This window comes from Ambystoma mexicanum, chromosome 1q (genome assembly GCF_040938575.1).
Source record: "Ambystoma mexicanum isolate Mex_15411 chromosome 1q, UKY_AmexF1_1, whole genome shotgun sequence".
Taxonomy (NCBI): Eukaryota; Metazoa; Chordata; class Amphibia; order Caudata; family Ambystomatidae; genus Ambystoma; species Ambystoma mexicanum.
In genome coordinates, this window is record NC_090922.1 from 143,500,449 (window position 1) to 143,523,383 (window position 22,935).

Consider the following 22,935-nt stretch of genomic DNA (forward strand, 5'->3'; position numbering starts at 1 on the left):
GGATGGCTGGGTGTGTGTGTGTGTATATATGGTTAATGGTGTGTGTGCTTGTGTTCAGGGCGCAACAAAACCTACATTTGGGGGGGCTAATATTTCAAATGTTGGGAGAGGTGCTAACTTCACGCGTGATGGGGAGGAGCAAACTTATTTGTGTGGGGGCATCTAACTTCTTTACGCATTTTAATGAGGCTATTCTAGTGTAGCTTCAATGTTACAAGCAGTTAACTCTCTCCAATAGGTCTGAAAGCACCCACTTATGGGCTGCTGTGAGAATGACTGGTCTCCTGTTTCCGCTCTACCCTTCCAATCCCTCCCCTGGCATGCAAGTACTAAACCCACATCACAATTTCAATTGCTTAAAAAATGTGGCATTTGAATGCAGGTACTAACAGTGAAATGATGTACTATAGTAATTGCTAGGCTGGGCCCTTGTTAATGGCAAAACCCAGGTACTGTTTAACATCTGTGTCCTTTTCTGTCCGGCAACTGCTCTGAAGGTCAGCCAGGTCAAGTCAACATAGCCCACAATTTCAGTGGGGAGGTGGGGGGAGTGCTGAAGCCCAGCCAGCTCAATGGTGTTCCACCACTACTTGTGTTTAATGCCTTGATTAATTATTGGTAATCTTCTTTACACCTAGCCATATTCTTCCTCATCCCAGTACTTGTGCATGAGGCAGTACTTGTGTATGAGGCACTATGCCTCATACACAAGTACTGGGATAAGGTAGAGGTACATGAAGGTAATGCCTGACTTAGCTACCTGTAATCTTCATTACTCCTAATCCCACTCTTCCTCCAGTACTTACCAGTAAGGCAAGGAGCCTCATAAGCAAGCACTGGGACAAGGAAGAGGGACATGGAGGTAATTCTGGGCCAATGAGCTGATTTTGGAGGTTGGGGTAGGGGATGGCAGGGAGAAGAAATGTGTGGGGGGTGTAGGGTTGTGCAATAAATCATAATGGTCGTCCATGTCCATGCTAAGCAGGCATGATATGTGGTATTAGTGGCTAGAGAGGCATTTTGGTGCAGCCAGTCTAGTCATTCCTCAGTTTGGTATGACTTTTTTAACTGGGCATTTCTGATAAAGCAGTCCTGCTAAGTGTAATTTGGGTTCTGCCAGTCTAGCCGTTTCTTACTGTGGCACTGTATATTGTTCTGGGCATCTGTGATAAAATATGTTATGATATGATAAGTCATATATAACGCACCTTTACACAAGTGTTTTTAGTCACGACAAGACAAGAGAAGAAAAACTGAGGGAGGACAAGACAAATGATCTTACTAAGCCTTGTGTCATTCAGATCGAGAACGAGAAGTGCAAGGGGAAAGGGAGGGGGGAAGGTCAAGGGAGAGGGGAGGGGAAAACAGGGCAGCAATGCACTGAGTAAGTGCCGCCAGAGCAGCACGGCTCTGGGTAGTGCAAGGAGAACAAGGGACTGTAGGGTTACAGTTACAGCCCCTAACTGCGTGGTAGGCATCGAGGCAGTGGAAGGGTGACTGATCAAGAAAGAGCCTGGACTCAGTGAGACAGAAGGTAGCCAAGCAACCAGTTGCTATAGCGGACAGGTAGGTCAGCAGGGGAGGGAGAGAGAAAGCAGAGGAGAAGAGGAGAACGTTTTGAGCTGCTTCCAGAACTTCAGGTGGTTCGCCTCAAGTTTGGGAGGGTCAGGGAGGCCATTTCATAGGGGGGCGCCTGCAGGGGAGAAGGATCTACCCCCCACTCTCTGCCTGGAGAAGTATCTAACCCTTAGGGCTCGAGAAGGAAGGTATTTTGGAAGATAACGTTGGATGCAGTGCAGATACCAGCCCCAGAAAGCCTTGTGGACAATGAAAAGGGTCTTGAACTTGATCCTGGCAGCCACCGAGAGCCAGTGGAGAGATTTCATGGCTGGAGAGATACAGTCCTGGGCTTGAGGCCAATGATAAATCTCGCAGTCCGGTTCTGGATTAGTTGCAGAGGGTGCAGAGTAGAGGAAGGCAGATTGAGAAAGTGGCTGTTGCAGTAGTCCAGCCTAGAGAGAACCAGAGCTCTGGAGACAGTGAGCTTCTGGGGGAAAGTGAGAAATGGAAGAGTCCCTTTGAGGAGGTGCAGCTGGTAGTGGGATTTCTTGGCGATGTCCGAGATGTGAGGAGAGAAAGAGAGAGTGGAGTTGAAGATGACACCAGGAATGAGCGAGAGAGGAGAGTAGGCTGAGGGGAGCCTGAAGGAAAGCAGAGTGTCATCCGCACACCACTGTAAGTTAGAGGAGAAGATAGAGATCAGGTGGGTCAAAGGAGCCAAGTAGAGGTTGAAAGACCAGGGTGAGAGGATAGAGCCCTGGAGAACGCCACATGTAGAGAGAGGTGACGGAGTGAACGGGACTAAGTTGGACCTGGGAGAGGCGGTCCAAGAGGAAGGAGGTCAGCCACTCTAGGGCCTGATCCATGATGCCCAGGTTCTCACAAAGTCAATTGATCAGGATGGCGTGGTTGACCGTGTCAAAAGCAGAGGAACGTTCCAGGATGATGAGGACAGAAGGAATGCTGGAATCAAGGTTAGAGATCAGATCTTCACAGGTGTTCAGGAAAGCAGTTTCCGTGCCTCTGGCAGCTCTTAAGCCAGAATGATGGTCATGGAGACAACCAACAGATTCAGTGTGGAGTGTAAGCTGGCAGTTGACCAGCTTTTCCAAGAATTTGGGAGAGGGGAACTTCCAGTGCAAAAAGAATGATTACAGAAATCGGACAAGGCTGGATCGTGTCAATGTGGTCCTTGATGGTTCTGGAGGAGCAGGCGAGCACCTGTTTTGACGACACTTCCATGGATGGGACTTGTCTAGAAACCTTGTCAGGTGTTAGAGAGAAAGAGGAGAAAGGAGGAGGAGTGAAAGAGATGGTCAAAGGGGGCAGAGAGAGGAAGAGGGAGAGGAAGAGGAGATAGTGGACAGGATGTCCTGAGCTTTAGCGGAGAAGCGAGAGGCCAAAGCCGTACAGAGGGCCTGTTGAGGGAACAGGAGAGGTAGAAACCGCAACAGGATTGGCCAGTTCTTTGCAGATTTTAAAGAGTTTGGCTGTGTTGTTAGAGGCCGTAGAGACGCAGGCTTGAATGTGTGCTGTGTTCTTGATGAGTCTTATTGCTTCGACTGGCATTTTTGTGCAACCAGTCTAGGTATGTCTAAATGTTACTGGGCCTCATTAGGACCCAGGCGGATTTCGCGGTGCTAAATGCACCGCGAAGCATGGCGGAAAGCCGCCGATAGCGCCATGGGGGTTGGCGGATTTACCGCCCCATTCCGACCTTGGCGGGGCGGTAAATCCCCAATCCCCATTCTGCCCTTCCCCATTCCCATTTTTGCCCCATAGGGTATAATGGGAGTGGGGAAGGAGTTAATTACGCCACCGTAAAATACGGTGGCGTAATTAACAACGAGGTCCCGTAGCGCCATGGTTTTCTCCGCCTGGTAAAACCAGGCGGAAAAGGCCGCCATGGCGCTACGGGAACTCGTAGTATGGCGGAGAGGTACGCCATGCACTACGCTGGCGTAAAACCCTCTCCGCCAGGGTCCTAATGAGGCCCACTGTAATGTTATTATGTGTCTAAACTGGTCTACATTGTGCAGCCAGTTGGACATGTTTTTATTGTGGCATGGTATTTTTAATAGCAAAGCATTCATGTTCATGTGCACTGTTGATGACTTGCATGTTTTGGATTGCTGTTACCCTACACAACAATAGCAAACACTGTGGCTTTTTAGTCAAATTTTCTCAGAAAGTGTGCTGTATATTGCATTAAAACACATATTTATATCTTTCTCCTAGTGCAGTGTGTGGCATACCCCTTCAGCAACACGTTTGTGCGTATTGCGCAAGCGTGGTAATCTAGGGTGGCCCAGAGCGTGGCACGACTCGTGATTTGTTCCCGAGTTGGGGGCGGCCCCCTCTGCATGGCTTGCAGGGGGGCCCCCAGAGCTTGTGTTACGCCACTGATTGGTGCACAGGTACCAAGGCTGTAACACATTTGTGTTAATTGGGCTCCAGCTGCTCTTCATGACTTTCCCACTTCCAGAAAAAATGCCAGAAAAAATGCTGGTAATTTCGGCAACTGCATTTTATTCGGACCGATTAGGTCCCTGCTAGGAAACAAATGCCTGAATCACTAGCACCGGTAATACCCATGCTGGAATGGGAATTTACTGTCGTCTCCGCTGCCCATAATATCTCAGTAAAACTTTGATATAGGGCGGCAGAGATGGTAGGGTCAGTTTGCCAGTACCCCACCGGAAAACTCGTAATGATGGCTTGCGCAGAGATAAGCTTACTTAACCTAGAATATGGCGACTGTAAACAGAAATCACAGCACATATTGATGTTTCAGAGGGAAGTTTGCATAATATGGGAGAAAGGCAGCATCTTTCGTGGTGTCTGGGTTTAGCGGGGCACTTCCGTTGGTTTACACAGTTTTATGATCTGTGCTGAAAGTGTTGCCATTTTTAGCGGAAGTCGCCTCTTTTTTTCTGCAGGACGCAGACCTTGGGGCCACGGAGACGGAAAAGCACAATCCTCATGAATCGCTTCTTTTAAGGCCTGCGTTTTACTGTCACTCGTCCAAGAAGAATAACTTTCATATGAAAGCTTGATGGCCACTTTGATAACGCTCTGTATATAGTAGGGTTTTCAATAAAAGCGTTTACAGATTTAGATACAGGGTGAAGCATACCAAACTGGAAAAAAGGGTCTGTGAGCTTTTCCCAACTTTTTTTTAATCAAAATACACTTTTGCAGAATTGTTTTTGCCGATTTTTACCTTTTCTTTTTTACTGCAAAATGCAGGTGGGGGAGACCACTGCACTTCCCTTCCACCCCACATACCGCTTCTATATACCTTACCCAAATTTACCATCTGCATTTTTGAAAAGAAAAGGTGCTAAAAATGCAGTAAAGAAAAAATCGGCAAAAGTGTATCTCGGCAAAAGTCTGGAATACCAAAATAATAGCGAGTCGCTGAACTTTGTGAATGTATATAAATGCCCCTGACCTCCATGACCTTGTATGGTTGCCCTGACGTCTTACCATGCATCCTGGCTATCGGTGTAATTGGTGCCCCACTGCACTGGCCTCCAGCCAGTTTTCTTTTCTGCATGAGAGTGGATGGGGCTCAAAGCCCCCATGCCTGCGCATGAGGCTCCTGCAGCCTCATATGATGTCCGCCCACCTCTTCAGCTGCCACGACTTTCCATGCCACCCCACCCCTACTCTGCATCCATTTCTATAGTTTTGGTGCCGATATATGTTTTTCCACATAAAGCAAAGCAGAGGATGTGGAAACAGGATTGGATATATGCTATTCAAGAAGGTCGCAAAGACCACGTATATGCCGGAGCTCTGACTGACGTAAGACTGTTGGTCACTATGCCCCTCTACCAGTGGTCAAAGTGAGCGGGGATGGTCGGGAGCGGTGTTCCACTACTTTTTCGGGTTTACAATTCCTCCACTTTTTATGACCATATTCACCATTCTATACAGAGGATTGTTCCATTCATGTCCCTGTATAAGTGTAAAGTTGTAGAAGGAGCCTTAGTTACTACTCACTAAGACTATAGCATTTCCCCGGCCGCAGGGCCTTGTCACATGTTGCACTAGGCTTCCCCCTGCCCTGTCCCCTGCCAAGACTACAGTTCCACTACTTTTTTCGGTACACTTCTACCACTGCCCGCTACCTGATCCAGTTCCTGAGTGCCCTTTGGCGATACCAACTGTTACGATTCAGGCTAAACCTTTTATCAACTAGACAGATTTGGGGGGCTAGGGAAAAGGTGCGGCGGGATCAAAGTTTTTGTAGATTTGGTCAAATGGAGGGGATGATAGAGACACTGTTTCATTTGTTCGTTGAATGTCAAGCTCAAACTTAACAGCGAATGTTCTATTTTAAACATTTTGTAGAAGATCTTATGACGCTCTCAAGTGGGATACTATGGCAACAATGTATGGTCTCAACCAATGACTACGCTGGTGTTTTGCGGGCACTTCACTTATTGAAAGAGATTTTACCATGAGGAATTTTAATGGCGACCCAAGAAGCACTGCTTTGCCTGAATAATTACGGTTCTGCTTGTCATCTTTTTTATTATATTCTCTTATACAACATTTTAGAGCTATATGAATTGAATTTTAAATTGTGAAATTATGAACTCTGTATGTTTAATATAATGGTGGGATTTTGTAATTTATTTGCTGTGCAATTTGAATTTGTCAAAGGTTTTCTTTCTTTACTAATAGCAATAAATAAAAAAAATAAGAATAGTTTTGGTGACCTCTATGATGTGCACAGCGCCCACCAGTCACAATTGTTTCTCTTCTGCCTCCCCATATTTCACAACATTGATTAAATAGAGTTAAGAGGGTCCCAACCTTTCTCCTCTTCCCCCGCCACCTGAAAATCTGGTCTGGTGATCATGGGCTGCCAGTGATGAGAAGGACAGGATTCCAGTGATTAACAGTGTCGGGAATAGCACTACCAGGCCGGATCTTAAGAAGGCAAAACCGAAGGTTGATGGCTGTAAGGTGTTGAATTTGTCATAACTACTGGCATTGATCTGGGCAATTGTTCAGACCAAACATGCGTCCCAAGATTCCTGTACCTAGAGACACAAGCTGCGCCACAATGATGATGCCCAAAGAGGCAGAACTATATGTGGGGTATCCTTTTGTCTTGTGCAGGTTGGATGTGACCTAGCAGTTAACGCTTTACCACCCCCTTTTGGGGTGGTGCAAGCCTGATTTTCATTTGGCCCTAACTCTTCAGTATGGCATGCCAGGAGGAAATATCAATAGTCTCGAGGGTTGTGCAGAGCAATGTTGGTTGTTATGATTTATTCAAAAACTTCCATCCAGGGACCTTTATTTTTTGCTGACAACAACTAGAAGACCTGGCACCCTCTTTTTTTAACATAATCTTTTGTGACCACCAGGGCCTGGGTCATGTGTGAATGTCTATTCAATTGGAACAGTGATAAGTAAATTGACTGAAAGCCCACACACAGCTCTAGTTGCTTACAATGTGTATGCCCTTTTCCAAGACAAAGTGAGTCATGGAGAAAAAAATCACTTTTAGAGTTTAGTTTATAGCATTGATATTTGAGAGTTGGCACATAAAAACAGGCGATGTTTGCTTTTTCAGGGAAATGTGATTTTAATTAACATCATGTAAAACAGCAAGGTTGCAGTTTGTGTCAAACAATGACCATAGGCAGGTGATCCCAAAAACATTTATTATACTGTGTGCGCTGAAGTCCAGAAGGAAGTTGTAATGCAGAGGAGAATTGCCTTGGTCCCATTACTTTGCATTACAGTAACTGCAGACTTCTATTGAGGATATAGAAAATAAAACGTGAGTCATCATTTGTCCTCAATATATGTAAACAACGATTCATATGTTGTCAGGTTGCTTTACTGTGCAATGTGTTTACTTTGCAAATCTTAATAAGACAATATTACAGTAGTTCTGTAGCTGTACCAACTAAAGCACCAAAGAAATCTGTTCAACAGCATAAATGTGGCTTCTCTTCTTATCCAAACTGTGTGATCCAGGGCAAATCACTGTGCCTTACCTGCAAAAATTGGGAGTCCCTTTTAAGTGATTCACTTTAAGCAGTGTACATTATTTGAAAAAAAAAACATTCATAGTTCAATAAAATATGGAGCTTCATACATAATAATGATAATAATGACCATTCAAAAACGACAGACCTCAAAATGATGTTTCACCTGGCGTACTCATAGCAACACCAGTTAAATCCAAGCTTTTCATCTAACTGATTGTAGGTTGTGGTGGGAGGTAGGATGATTTAGAGGTGGTTAGTGTTCTACATTTACCAGCAGACCTCCCAATAACAACCATAGACAGGATTGTTGTATTTTGTAAACAGATAGGTCGCATATATTTGATTACATCCATAAAACACATTATTTCTCGAGTCTTTAGTCTGGGTTTCGTGTTGTGAAGTGTGTCAAAACGTATGTCATGTGCCCTGGCCTTTTGCCCACTTGGCTTGTTTTTGCTGCCAAGAGCTAAGTCAGACCATCTGGATCCACCCTGACTTGTCGCTATCAGGGACGTAATTTCACCAAAATGCCAGGGGTCGCGGAAGTGACATCACAATGCCACACCCCCATGAGTGACATCACAGGACATGATGTCATTCGACCACGCCCTGCGTGACATCACATGCCATGATGTCATTTGACCACGCCCCCACATGACATCACAGGAAGTGGCATCACATAGCATTGTTTCTAAGTACACTACGAATAATAAGGTCACGATAACCCACGATAACCCTGTAAATTAATGTACTTTCATACAAGAATGGATCACCATATGTATCATTAGTATCAGTGCGTATTGGCCCATATTACCAAATCACTGTGAATGCAAGCAGACGTGCAAGGCCAAACGATAATGATGTTTTAATATATAGCACTTACGCTTAAGCACTTCATTTAGAACAACTACACATACAATATGACACAACCTGTGTTGGTACTCATTTATCAACTGAAGCAGGATGAAAGGCTCAGTTGAACCAGAGTCCAGTCACTTAACCTACGGGGACAAGTAAACATCAGGTTAGGGTGCTTCTGAAATTGCTTGCTATGAAAGAAATCTGCAGAAAATATTGAGATACACTACGCTGCCCTTGACTATGAAGCAACAGGTAAAACTAATGGTGGGGCTCAAACCCCTGCCCTAAAACCTCTACACTGGCTGCCAGTGGAAGCCAGCACCACTCTGCGTGTAACCCAGTTCCCCAGCGGCAATGGAAGGAGTTGAAAACAAGCCGTTAGTGGCACATTTTGTGGCACACCAACATAAGTATACAGATATTTTCTGGTTTGTCATTCAGGTCGTTAAATCCACCAAGAATTACCACAGGGTAATTCATAGAATTTCGCAGAAAAGTGTCGCAAGCGGCTGGCGCAGAGTGTCCGCGTGCGATTGTCTGCGCCAGGCGCTTGCGCCAAAACCGATTTCCGCCACAGCGTATTCATGGATTTTAGGCTCCCAAACCAGCCGTGGCGCAGAGTATCGCAGCGACCCTGCAGCAGCGCCAGTAACGCCCCCACGAACGCCCTTGCGCAAGGAAAAGCCATCAAAATCGCTAAATCATCGCAAAGGGCTGCGCTAACCCTGGACCAGTTTACAGGGCTGCCAAACAAGGAACGCAAAGCGGGTAACGTTCATATCAGGGGTACGCGTGAAGTTTCACACGCGATTAGCCAGGGTAAGTGTATTACAGGGGGACGCGGGAAGTTTTACACGCGATTAGCCAGGGTACGTGTATGACAGGGTACGCGTGAAGTTTCACACGCGATTAGCCAGGGTATGTGTATTACAGGGGTACGCGTGAAGTTTTACACGCGATTAGCCAGGGTACATGTATTACAGGGGTACGCGGGAATCATCACACGCGATTTGGCTGGGTACGTGTATTACAGGGGTGCGCGGGAATTATCACACGCGATTTGGCTGGGTACGTGTATTACAGGGGTGCGCGGGAATTATCACACGCGATTTGGCTGGGTACGTGTATTACAGGGGTGCGCGGGAAGTTACACACGTGATTAGGCTGGGTGGGTCCTCACAGGTGTTCCCTGTACACCCTCCACGGCCCCTGCAGGCAGCCCACAAAACAGGGGAATACCCTGCACACCTGCTCATGTCTCCCACCCCCCACTCCCCCCAGCAGTGTGGGGCACCCTCCACCAGGCCCCCACTCATGTCCCCTATGACCCCCACCCCCAGCAGTGCAGGGGCAGCCTCCACCAGGCCCCCACTCATGTCTCCCACCCACCCCACCCCCCAGCACTGTGGGGCACCCTCCACCAGGCTCCCGCCCATGTCTACCACCACCCCACCCCCCCAGCAGTGCAGGGGCAGCCTCCACCAGGCCCCCACTCATGTCTCCCACCACCCCCACCCCCCAGCCACCATGGGCAGCCCCCACCAGGCTCCCACCCATGTCTACCACCACCCCCACCCCCCAGCAGTGCAGGGGCAGCCTCCACCAGGCCCCCACTCATGTCTCCCACCCACCCCACCCCCCAGCAGTGCAGAGGCAGCCTCCACCAGGCCCCCACTCATGTCTCCCACCACCCCCACCCCCAGCCACCATGGGCAGCCCCCACCAGGCTCCCACCCATGTCTACCACCACCCCCACCCCCAGCAGTGCAGGGGCAGCCTCCACCAGGCTCCCACCCATGTCTACCACCACCCCCACCCCCCAGCAGTGCAGGGGCAGCCTCCACCAGGCCCCCACTCATGTCTCACACCCACCCCACCCCCCAGCACTGTGGGGCAGCCTCCACCAGGCCCCCAATCATGTCTCCCACCCGCCCCCACCCCCCAGCCACCATTGGCAGCCTCCACAAGGCTCCCACCCATGTCTACCACCACCCCCACCCCCCAGCCACCATGGGCAGCCTCCACCAGGGCCCCACCCATGTCTACCACCACACCCACCCCCCAGCAGTGCAGGGGCAGCTTCCACCAGGCTCCCACCCATGTCTACCACCACCCCCACCCCCCAGCAGTGCAGGGGCAGCCTCCACCAGGCCCCCACTCATGTCTCCCACCCACCCCACACCCCAGCAGTGCAGGGGCAGCCTCCACCAGGCCCCCACTCATGTCTCCCACCACCCCACCCCCCAGCCACCATGGGCAGCCTCCACCAGGGCCCCACCCATGTCTACCACCACCCCCACCCCCCAGCAGTGCAGGGGCAGCCTCCACCAGGCTCCCACCCATGTCTACCACCACCCCACCCCCCAGCAGTGCAGGGGCAGCCTCCACCAGGCCCCCACTCATGTCTCCCACCACCCCCAACCCCCAGCCACCATGGGCAGCCCCCACCAGGCTCCCACCCATGTCTACCACCACCCCCACCCCCCAGCAGTGCAGGGGCAGCCTCTACCAGGCCCCCACTCATGTCTCCCACCACCCCCACCCCCCAGCCACCATGGGCAGCCTCCACCAGGGTCCCACCCATGTCTACCACCACCCCCACCCCCCAGCAGTGCAGGGGCAGCCTCCACCAGGCTCCCACCCATGTCTACCACCACCCCCACCCCCCAGCAGTGCAGGGGCAGCCTCCACCAGGCTCCCACCCATGTCTACCACCACCCCCACCCCCCAGCAGTGCACGGGCAGCCTCCACCAGGCCAAAACTCATGTCTCACACCCACCCCACCCCCCAGCACTGTGGGGCAGCCTCCACCAGGCCCCCACTCATGTCTCCCACCCACCCCCATCCCCCAGCCACCATGGGCAGCCTCCACCAGGCTCCCACCCATGTCTACCACCACCCCCACCCCCCAGCCACCATGGGCAGCCCCCACCAGGCTCCCACCCATGTCTACCACCACCCCCACACCCCATCAGTGCAGGGGCAGCCTCCACCAGGCCACCACTCATGTCTACCACCACCCCCACCCCCAGCCACCATGGGCAGCCTCCACCAGGGCCCCACCCATGTCTACCACCACCCACACCCCCCCAGCAGTGCAGGGACAGCCTCCACCAGGCTCCCACCCATGTCTACCACCACCCCCACACCCCGGCAGTGCAGGGGCAGCCTCCACCAGGCCCCCACTCATGTCTCCCACCACCCCCACCCCCCAGCCACCATGGGCAGCCCCCACCAGGCTCCCACCCATGTCTACCACCACCCCCACCCCCCAGCAGTGCAGGGGCAGCCTCCACCAGGCCCCCACTCATGTCTCTCACCACCCCTTCCCCCCAGCCACCATGGGCAGCCTCCACCAGGGCCCCACCCATGTCTCCCACCACCCCCACCCCCCAGCCACCATGGGCAGCCTCCACCAGAGCTCCACCCATATCTACCACCACCCCCACCCCCAGCAGTGCAGGGGCAGCCTCCACCAGGCTCCCACCCATGTTTACCACCACCCCCACCCCCCAGCAGTGCAGGGGCAGCCTCCACCAGGCCCCCACTCATGTCTCCCACCCACCCCACCCCCCAGCACTGTGGGGCATCCTCCACCAGGCCCCCACTCATGTCTCCCACCCACCCCACCTCCCAGCCACCATGGGCAGCCCCCACCAGGCTCCCACCCATGACTACCACCACCCCCACCCCCCAGCAGTGCAGGGGCAGCCTCCACCAGGCCCCCACTCATGTCTCCCACCACCCCCACCCCCCAGCCACCATGGGCAGCCTCCACCAGGGCCCCACCCATGTCTACCACCACCCCCACCCACCAGCAGTGCAGGGGCAGCCTCCACCAGGCTCCCACCCATGTCTAACACCACCCCCACCCCGCAGCAGTGCAGGGGCAGCCTCCACCAGGCCCCCACTCATGTCTGCCACCCACCCCACCCCCCAGCACTGTGGGGCAGCCTCCACCAGGCCCCCACTCATGTCTCCCACCACCCCCACCCCCAGCCACCATGGGCAGCCCCCACCAGGCCCCCACTCATGCCCCCCTGCCCACAGGCCCTGACAATCCTCAAGCATGGGCCTCATGGCCAGCCACCACAGCCCAAAGACACAACCAAGTATTACATGCGCCCATGATACTACTCCAATGGAAACAATGTAAATGAACACATGTGTCTCACACACACACAATGGTTGCAAGTGAACCTGAAAACCCATATCATGACATGCATGAAAACAATGAGATGAAACCACACATTGAAGAATGAATAAAATCAAAATAATGTATTTAAAACAACAGTAATGACAATCAAAATTAAACAAAATACACAAGTAAAAAAAAACAAAATTAAGCTGGCTGTCCCTTTTCAAATTAAAATCAATAAATGATAATCCAAAAAATGTATTCCAATGTTCAACTCCATAAAAAGGAAATGAAGGGAAAAAAGAAATAGAAAACCATTGCTCCATGGAAAAAAATATTCATAGTAAAAAAAATATCCAAATGCAAAGTCCAACTATGTGCAAAGTATTCAGGGTCCATCATCCCAACAGAAGAAATGAAACCTACCAAAAAACCTATCTAAAATGGAACTATATACAAAAGGTGGAGCAGTGTCCGTCGACTCCAAATAAAAATAAACTATAAAGGAAACCTATCACTAAATAACTATATACAATGGCGGCGGGCCAGTCCAGCGGCTCACTCAGTGGTGTTCCGCGCCAGGGCATCATCGAACTCCTCGTCTATGTCCCGGAGGCGGTCCTGTTCCATGGCCCGAGGGTCCGCAGGGACGCCAACATGTTCACCTCCAACTCCCTGCGGATTGCCTCGAGGCACTCGGCCCGCCTCAGGGCCCTCCGCATGGAGTTCTCCGCCCTGACCATCGTGAGCCGTGCCTCTTCCGCCCGCCGCCGCTCCGCATCTATGGCGTGGCCCAACCGCTGCCACACGGAAGACACTTCCCGTCCAGGGTCCTCCTGACCTCCGGCCGATGCCTGCCCCTCCGATGTTGAAGGTTCCGAGATATCGTGGCTCCCACCTACAGCCTCCTGCTGCTGCAGCTGCTGCTGTCCATGTGCCCTGTCCGATGGTGCCTGCACATCCTCCTCCAGCTGGGGTGCAGTGGTTGATGTGGCCACCCCTGCTGGACGTCCGACTCCCGACTGTGGCAGGGATCTGTTGTCCACCAGCCTGGCCGCACGGTCGGAGGCAGCTCCACAGGGCACCCAGGTGACACATGGGTGGGAAGATGGCATGGAGGGCGACTGGGGCATAGGGAGTTCTGTGGAGGAGGGGGTCGGAACAAGGTCCAGGAAACTGAGGAATCCGGCCATGGTGAGATGTCCCAATGGGTCAACGCGGTCAACGAGCCATGCGAGAAGACGTGCAGACTCATCATGAAAAGACTGCAGGTCAGCTCGCATGGCCCGTTGACGCAACGCCACCCCACCCTGGACAGGCTCAACCTGGTGCAGGATAGCCACATCCGCAGGGAGAGGAAGGCCAGGTGTTGTAAGCCAATCCCCTCCCTGAGAACGGGTCTGGAGGTAGGCATCCCCGCTGGTGCAAGATGATGCAGTGACAGGAGCAGGGACAGGATTGCACACAGGCACCTCCGCGGCGGCCTTTGCTGCCTCCTGTCCCTGATCCTGCACTGCACCACTAGCACCAGTGGAATCCCCACCTCCAGACCCCGCCTCTGTCGCTTGCACGGCCTCCTCCTCCTCCAAACCCCCCACCAACCTGGATGACTCCGTGCCATCTTCCTCCGTTGGGCCCTGTGGGGTCCCAGCTGCCCCTTCTGCTGCCGAGGAGTCCAACTCCAACCTCCGCCTCTTGGACCTCCCCTCGGCAGCTGCGGCCTGGGACACGGCACCGGACTCCTTACTCCCCGACGAGATCAGAACCTGGGAGGGGATCCGGGCCTTGCGTCTCCGGCTGGTGGTGCGACCCCTGCCGCTGTGCTCCACGGCACCTTCTCCGCCCTCTTCATCAGTTGACGCTGCAGACAGGGAGAAAGAAAACACAGGCATCAGGGCACTGTACAATGGACTCATACACACATGACAGTTATACATGAGTGGCATTGGTAAACCTCAGACATGGCATCACAATCCCCAACACACATGTCATTTCAACTTGCACACATGAGCCATACCACAGCCATATTGCAACAGCCAGCACCATCCATTCACATACAACAGCATGAGCAGCCAAAGGTCATCTACATATCACATGCAACATAGGGAGTACACTACACATGCACACACACCACCAAACTTGCAAGCATGTGTACACCTCCGCCAACTGCCGCAGTGTTCCGATTGACATCCATGTCACACCTGACAATCATTCCTCCACATCCTGTGCCATGCAAGCCCACACACACAAGCACCATCCATGTGTCACACATGAGACCCCTCGCATGTGTCACCCTCACGGCCCTGTACACCCCCCCCTACTTGCCCACATAAAAATACATGTGCAACCTGCACACTCCTGGCACACCACACGCACACCTTACAATCAGTATGCATGTACACTTACCGCTCGACTCCAGACGGGTCTGCCTCTCAAGGACCTGGACGTGGAGCGCTGGGGATATGCGTTCCAGGACCCTCATCTGATCTTCCGACAAGTGGCCCTGGCGCACCTTAGCATCCGCTGCCTTCAGGAGGCGCCGGGCCTTGTTGAGGGTCCTGGACCTGAAGTCCTCCCAGCGCTTCCTGACACGTTCGTAGTCGTGGACTGCCACCTCCTCCGTGTTGATGGCAGTCACGATGTCCATCCAGATCCGAGTCCGTCCTTCCTTGTCGGCGCGCAACCTTCCGAAGAGTGCATCATATTGCCCCAGGTCATGCTGCACCAGGACACCAACTTCGGTGGCAGTGAAGCTGTTGCCCCTCTGCCTCCTTGGCCGGGGGTTGCCACTGGTGCCAGATGTTGCAGTGCCCGACATGGCAACCCCAGAGGCAGGAGTGGGTGGGCAACTGGGTCCTGGGGCTCGGCTGTGGGGCGATGGAAAAGCAGTCGGGAGTCTTCAATTCCAGCAGGGGTGGTCACAGCAACAGCACCCCTGGCTGATGTGCAGGCAGCAAATGTCAGGGCACGTGGGCAGCAGGCAGTCAGGCAGTCAGGCAGCAGCAGATGGCAGGTGGGAGCGTGCTCAGGGCTCTGGGGGGCAGTAATTCGGCCTTCTGGGCAGGAGCGTGGTCTTCCGTGTGTGAACGCGTGGCCAGCTTGATACGGAGTGATTTTGCACGTGAAAATCCAGCACGTCTGCGTGTAATTCGAGGAAAGGCCCTTAGCGCGTAAGCGCGTCAGCACACGTCTGTACATTCATTGGCCCAAAGGCCACCAGCGTATGCGCGTCTATGAAGTCACGTGCACGTTGAATATGGCACACGTTTGAAATGCTGCGTGTTAAAAAAATGAAAGACACGTCCGAGTGTCAAAGCGTGTAATTGGTGGAAATGGCCTTAGCGCATACACGCGGAAGTGACAAAGCGTGTAATTGGTGGAAATGGCCCTAGCGCGTACACGTGGAAGTGACAAAGCGTGTAATTGGTGGAAATGGCCCTAGCCCGTACACGCGGAAGTGACAAAGCGTGTCATTGGTGGAAATGGCCCTAGCGCATACACGCGGAAGTGACAAAGTGTGTAATTGGTGGAAATGGCCCTAGCGCGTAGACGCGGAAGTGACAAAGCGTGTAATTGGTGGAAATGGCCCTAGCGCGTACACGCGGAAGTGACGCTGGACGTGTGTGCCTGCATAAAAGGTACGTGTAGAACACCATTTCCTTGAACGTGCTTTTCGTGGAGAGCGAGTGGGTGAAATCTGTACTTCTTGTTGTTTCACACGCAATTTACTTCACGGCGTTTCAAGTTCATACTCCCTGTTACCTCTGACAGCTTTTTCTCTTTTTTCTCTTTTTCTGGTTTTCATGGGCCTGTTCCCTCAAACAGCGTTCCCTTCTACTGTTGTCCTGTCTCCTCAGACAGCGTACAATTCTTCTTTTGGCAGGGGTGTTGCCAACGGGCACACACGCTTCTTTTTCACGCTCTTTTTCCTGGCAGACGGTGAGTCACGCAGGTATCTAACATCTGTGCTTGCCCTGTGTGTAGCCTACCCCTTCAGAGGTCATTCTAGGCTGCGTGTGACACGCATACGTTCATTCTTGTGTTACTGGGTGCCACAGCGTAGTGCAGGTTTATTTTTCCGCACACGTGGTCTAGGAGGGGTTGCGTGCACTTTATCTCCCTTTTTTGGGCTTCCTGTGTGTTGCGTGACCCGTCATCTTTCCCCAGGGGTCACATTCAGCCTTGCTAGAGCACTAGGGTACGATTACCATCTGGTACCCAACCCCTTTGACCCCCAATTGCCCAGGAAAATAGTTTACAGCCACTCCCATACGCACATTAACATCAGTGCCATGGTTGGGAGGCGAGGAATCCGTAAGGGTAGCAAAGGTGGACGAGCCACAAGTGGTGGCCGTGGTGGATATCCGGTAGGGGATGTGGTCGTTACTTGCAGGGTGACCCTGTCCCCCCATGTGTGGAGGACCAGTCAAGGGCACCCATAATCCCCCCCACCCCCCCTGGTTGAGGGTGATGTGGCTGACACCATCCATGCTCAGCCCTTGTTGGACCAGCCCATTGTGGCACCAGACCTGGCTGACTCCATGGCTGACTTCCAGGTCAGCAGGCCTATGACACGTGCGCTGGTGCACGTTGATGTCATCAGGCCACGTGGATCAGGGGCAGCAAGGTCATCTGCTGCCCCAAGTAGGCAGGGTGGAGAGGCTGCAGGGGCAGCTGCAGCTCCATCCACCCCAGCTCTCACACACCCAGCCAGGACAGTGTCGGTCCTAGTCCATCCTGCTGACATTCCCCCTGACACCATTACACTTGAGCCAATGCCTGCACCAACTCCCATGCTGAGTGTGCAATCCCACACTCCTGAGACAGAGTCCACCAGGGCTCCTGCCCCTAGTGTCCAGAGCGGCGTAGGACACTCAGGATCACCACCACCTTCCAAGCGGAAGAGGAAGAGTGCTCGTCCGGCACAGGCTGATGCCCCAGACACGGCTACACAGTCCGGCCCGTCGAGGAAGCCCAGCTTCACGGATGCCGAACTGAATGCACTTGTCGAGTATGTGTCCACATATGATAACAAAATGGTCATTGTTGCAGGATCCAAGACCACACCTGCACAACGCCAGGCACACTGGCAGACCGTTGCGGACATCGTAAGTGCCCTTGGAATCGTGAGGCGCACAGCCAATGATTGCTATAAGCGCTGGAATGACCTAAAGCGCAGGGCAAAGAATAAGCTGGCCTCAAGTCATGCCGCAACTCTAGTGACTGGAGGTGGGTCTCCAGTAGAAGACATGGAACTCACTCCACATGAGTCAGTCGCTGGGACCTACGTCAAGGAGGAACAGATCCAAGGCGTGGGAGATCTGCTAGATTATGAGGCATTGTCCGGTGAGTGCACATGCATGTGTGTGTCATCCATGTGCATGGTGTGTGTGTGAGGGCTTCTGTTTGTGTGCCAGGTGAGGGTGTGTGCGCCTGAGTTGTTTGGGTTACCCATGTGCTTCATGCAATACATTCTGCGCAGCAGCATTTGGCCATAGCAGTATCCCTTCTGCCAACAGTAGACATCTAGCCCTACAGCACGCCAGTTGCCCTTGAAGTGTCACCTTGCCACAACATTGTTGCTTATTTTTCTCTGTTCATTCAGGCAGATTTTTTGCATTCCACCACTTTTACTAGGCATTTCTCAGTCCTCTAGTCACATGTCTGACATGGCTATGGTAAAGTGGAGTGACTTTGTTACCTGGATATCATTTGTTTAGACATGTCCCTGTGCAATCGGACCATTTTGCACTGGCAGCTCCAGGTGAAAAATCAGACCTGTTTGAATTAGAAAAGCTATTACATGAGGGAACTGGACTGAATGAATAAGTGCTGCCCTCCTCTCCATCTTCACTCAATAGCAATGGTACATGCCATCTGTGTGATGGCATGTGTATTTCACCTGGCAATCACAGGCCAATGTGTGATGCCACTGCTAGGCAGCATGCAGCAAATGTGTTAATCTTCCATCTTGGTGTCATCAATGTGTGCCATTTGCCTCCCCTTCATATGCAGTGAGGGTGCATGCATGGGAGGGTTTTAGTCATGTGGGACATGTGTCAATCAAGTACTGGTTCTGTTGCTTCTCAGCCCTCATTGTGTGCCATGGTGCTAATGCCTGTTTCCATTTGTTTTCTTTTATGTCTTTGCAGGGGAAGACGCACCTGATACTGCTGGGGTTATGGAGATGGTGCAGACCCAGGAGGGGTCTGAGGGCCCGACGACCACCAGTGAGGGACGTGGTGTGGTGGTGGGTGAGAACCCACAACTGCTGCAGGTCGTGCTCTCAAGGGGTGTCTCTGGCTGCACCTCCCCCGAGCTGTACTCAGGTGTTGATTCGGATGATGAGACCTACGTGCCGTCGCAGGTGAGTGTTCCTGGGAGGGATTCTGTTCTGTCTGACCCACCTGCACCAGGGTTAGAACCCTCAATGGGGATGTCAGTGTTGGCAGGTACGCCTTTGGTGGTTACGGATGCAGGGTCACACTCCGTGACATCTGATCCTGTTCCTGGGCCAGCAGATCAGAGGGGGAATGCAGTCCTGCAGCCTCAGGCAGTGCCGGCACAGCAAGGCGCAGTTCGCCTTGCCCCAGACAGGTGTGGTGCCCGCCGACGTGGTGGCCGTACGCCACCTGGCAATACAGCATGGGAGCAATCCATTTACGGTATGGCAACCCAACAGGCAGCATCATCAGAGATGATGGCTCAGGCCATGGATAGGGTGGCCACTTCCATTGTCCCCCCCGAAAGGCTGATGGAGCGACTACAGCAGGCAACCAACTCCATCTGCCAGTCACACAGGGAGGACATGTTGGCGTCCAACAGGGACAGGCGGGCGGCACTGGTGACTCTGCAGGAAGCCATCTCCATAGAGTCCCAGGGCCACAGGGAAGCCCTGAGGCTGGAACTCCTTCACCTCAGGACGACTCTTGTTGAGCTTGAGGCTTCAACAAACCAAAGGACAGAACAGCAGCTGGAGCATCTCACCCGTACGCTCTCAGCTGAGATGCAGGCAACTAGGGCGGAGGTCCGGGCATCCCGTGAGTTGTTGCATGGGGACCTCCGCACACTCATCCTCCAGAACGAGACCTACCACACCCGCATGCTTGCAGCCATGGAGGAACAGACTAGGGCCTTGCGTGGGCTGCCTCCCATAGTGCCACCACCTCCGGATGCAGCTGCACAGGGTGAGAATAGCGACAGCAGTGATACTCCCACAATAGGGTAGCCGTGTGGGCCATGAGCCCATGGAGGTGTTTTTTTTCGCAAGATCCACACAGGTGGGTTTTGGTGTGCACCCTGTCCTCGGACCTCCTGGGTGGCCTCCCCAACCCCCCCGGCTCCTGGGCCCCTAATGGCCATTTTTGATTTTTTTTTTTTTTTTTTTGGGACAGTGTGTTGCCTTGTGTGGCTCCCGTGGGCTACGCTGCATTGTGGCTGGGCACATGCAGGCTTGTCATGTATTTGGTTCAGATGCTTGGGTTTTTGTCACACACACCCCTCCTGCTTCCCGTTTCCATGGGCTTGCAAAGGGTGTGCCCAAGTGACATTGACGTAGATGGTGACATTGGACTCCCACTACATGTGTGGGTAGTCTAGTCAATACTGTGTATACATTCCTAGTGCATATTGCTGTTGTGTTGTACACTGCATGTTGCATAGATGTGTAACTCATCATCCATGTCTACCTCCTAATTTGCAGGTCCTTTCCTCATGTCTACACAAGGCCCTCTACTTTGGAGATGGAGTCCATTATGGCAGCAGTGCACCTACAACTCTACATGGCGGCAACACTGTACAGTTGGAAGTGGTGGGAGTGCAGGCATTTCCAGGTGGTGAGACTACTAATTTCTTACATTCGTAATGTCATGTTAATGGTAGTTTTGAGGGTCAGTAGCTGATAAGTGTTATTGCTAAATACCTGCTCAAGTGTGTTGTTGGTCCTGCATTACTATGAGCATTTCAGGTGTCGCGAGGTTAAATTAGGGAAACTATACTTTGTGACACTTGTGTCATGTTGTGGGGATTACTTTGTTTACCCGCACATAGCATGACATGGCATGGTGTGTCGTGTGGCGGTGCTGGGGATGGGTTGGGTGACATGGCACTGTCCTCTTGTTGCATTTTTCAAGTGGGTATTCATTGTAGCTGCATGAATGTGTTTTTTCACGAAACTGCATTGGTGGTGTCTGTGTAGGTAGGGATGCACACATTGTAACACTTCCAGGTGAACAATCTCAGGCTGATATGGTTTTGACGGTTGATTCTCCAGACATTCAGGATCATTGTCAGGTTGAGTCATCATTGATTGTCAGATGGTATGTGCCAGGGCAGTGTGCACTCCACAGGGGTGTGATTTCTATGTGAAGTAATTAGCCACTAGCTGTGTACGGGCTGCCTCCCCCCGTGCCCTTTCCCCTCCCATGCGCAGCGGGCGTGCATGTGGTTGGGGATGTGGGGGCACCACCATGTCCACGGCCAGGTCCCGGCGTGTTGCAACGTTGTGCAGGACACATGCTGCCACTATGATCCAGCACACTACTGGGGGAGCGTATAACAGCTGCCCGCCAGAACGCCAGAACGGTCAAGGGAGCAAAAGCGTGACTTAAGCACTCCGAATGTGCGCTCCACTATGCTCCGGGTTGCAATGTGGGCTGTGTTATATCTTACCTCAGGTGGCATGGTGGGGTTCCGAATTGGCGTCATCATGTGGGGGCTGAGAGGGTAGGCACTGTCCCCTGTGGAGGTGGTGATGGGTATCATTGGTGGGGTTGTGACCTTGCTCAGTATCTGACATGCATGCATGTGCAGTGGCATTCATACTCACCAAGCAGCCATGTATCGCCATGCCGCCCAGCTTCTAGGTCCCGTCTTAGGGTGGACATTCGGTAAATGAAGCTGTCGTGGGTGGACCCGGGATAGTTGGCATATACTGAGGTGATGATTCCCTTGGCATTACATACTACCTGCACGTTGATGGAATGCCAGTGCTTGCGGTTCCTATAGATGTGCTCAGATGCCCTGGGGGGACGTAGAGCCACATGGGTGCAGTCGATGGCACCTAGCACTTTGGGGAATCGTGCCACACCGTAAAAATCCAAGGCGGCAGCATGCCTTTCTGCAGGTGTTCTGGGCAGGTATATGTGCCTGCGGACTGATGGGCGTTCAGTGATGATGTTCAAGACCTGGTGTAGGTAGCGTGACTGCGTGGCCTGTGACACCCCACCCACTATGGCACTTGTCCGCTGAAATGATCCAGTGGCTAAGAAGTGCAGTACATTGAGGACCTTCTCCAGGGGGCTGAGTGCTTGGGAGCACAGGGTGGGTGATGTGAGGTCATCCTCCCACTCACTCACCAGGTCCAGTATTATGTGTGGTGGAAAACTGTACCTCCCATACCGCTGGTCATCAGGCATCCCAAAAAGGCTGGTTCTGGGTGTGAAAATTCTGGCCCTGACTATCCTCCTCCTCCTCCTTTGGTAGCCCACGGCCACTGCTGCTAGGAACGGTATATTCATCCTGGCGTCTGAGCTTGTTAGTTTTTTGCGCGCAAATTTATGCATCGCGGGTCGACGTATGCCTGCTTCCTACTGGCGTACGTGTTTCTTTGCGCGTGTTGTAGGCGAGCGTGTGAAACTTCCCGCACACCCCTGAAATCCACGTACCCAGGCCAATAGCGTGTGGAAATTCCCGCGCACCCCGGAATACACGTGCGCTGATGTACTCACGTGTGTAAGTGCCCGCGCATCCCTGAAATACACGTACATAGGCCAATCGCGTGTACGCGCACTTTTGTCCAATTACACGCGATGACACTCTGACGTGCAGTCTTTCCACGTGTGCTCTGTCATCACGTGCTATGAGGGAAACACCCGTGCGGGTCACGTCACAGACGCGCTTACGCGCTGAGGTCCTTTGGTCCAATAGAATCGCGTATGAGTGCTGACGCGCTTACGCTCTAAGGGCCTTTCCTCGAATTTCACGCTGACGTGCAGGATTTTCACGTGCCAAATCACTCCATATCAAGCTGGCCACGCAAAAACACACGGAAGACCACGCTCCTGCCCAGAAGGCCGAATTACTGCCCCCCAGTGCCCCGAGCAGCCTCCCACGTGCCATCTGCTGCTGCCTGCCTGCCTGCCTGCCTGCCTGCTGCCACCGTGCCCTGCCATTTGGTCCCTGCACATCAGCCATCTGCAGGGGTCCAGTTGCTGTGTCCACCCTGCTGGAACAGAAGACTCCCGACTGGGATAACATCTCTCCACAGCCCAGCCCCAGGACCCAGTTGCCCACCCACTCCTGCCTCTGGGGTTGCCACGTCGGGCACTTTGACATCTGGCACCAGTGGCAACCCC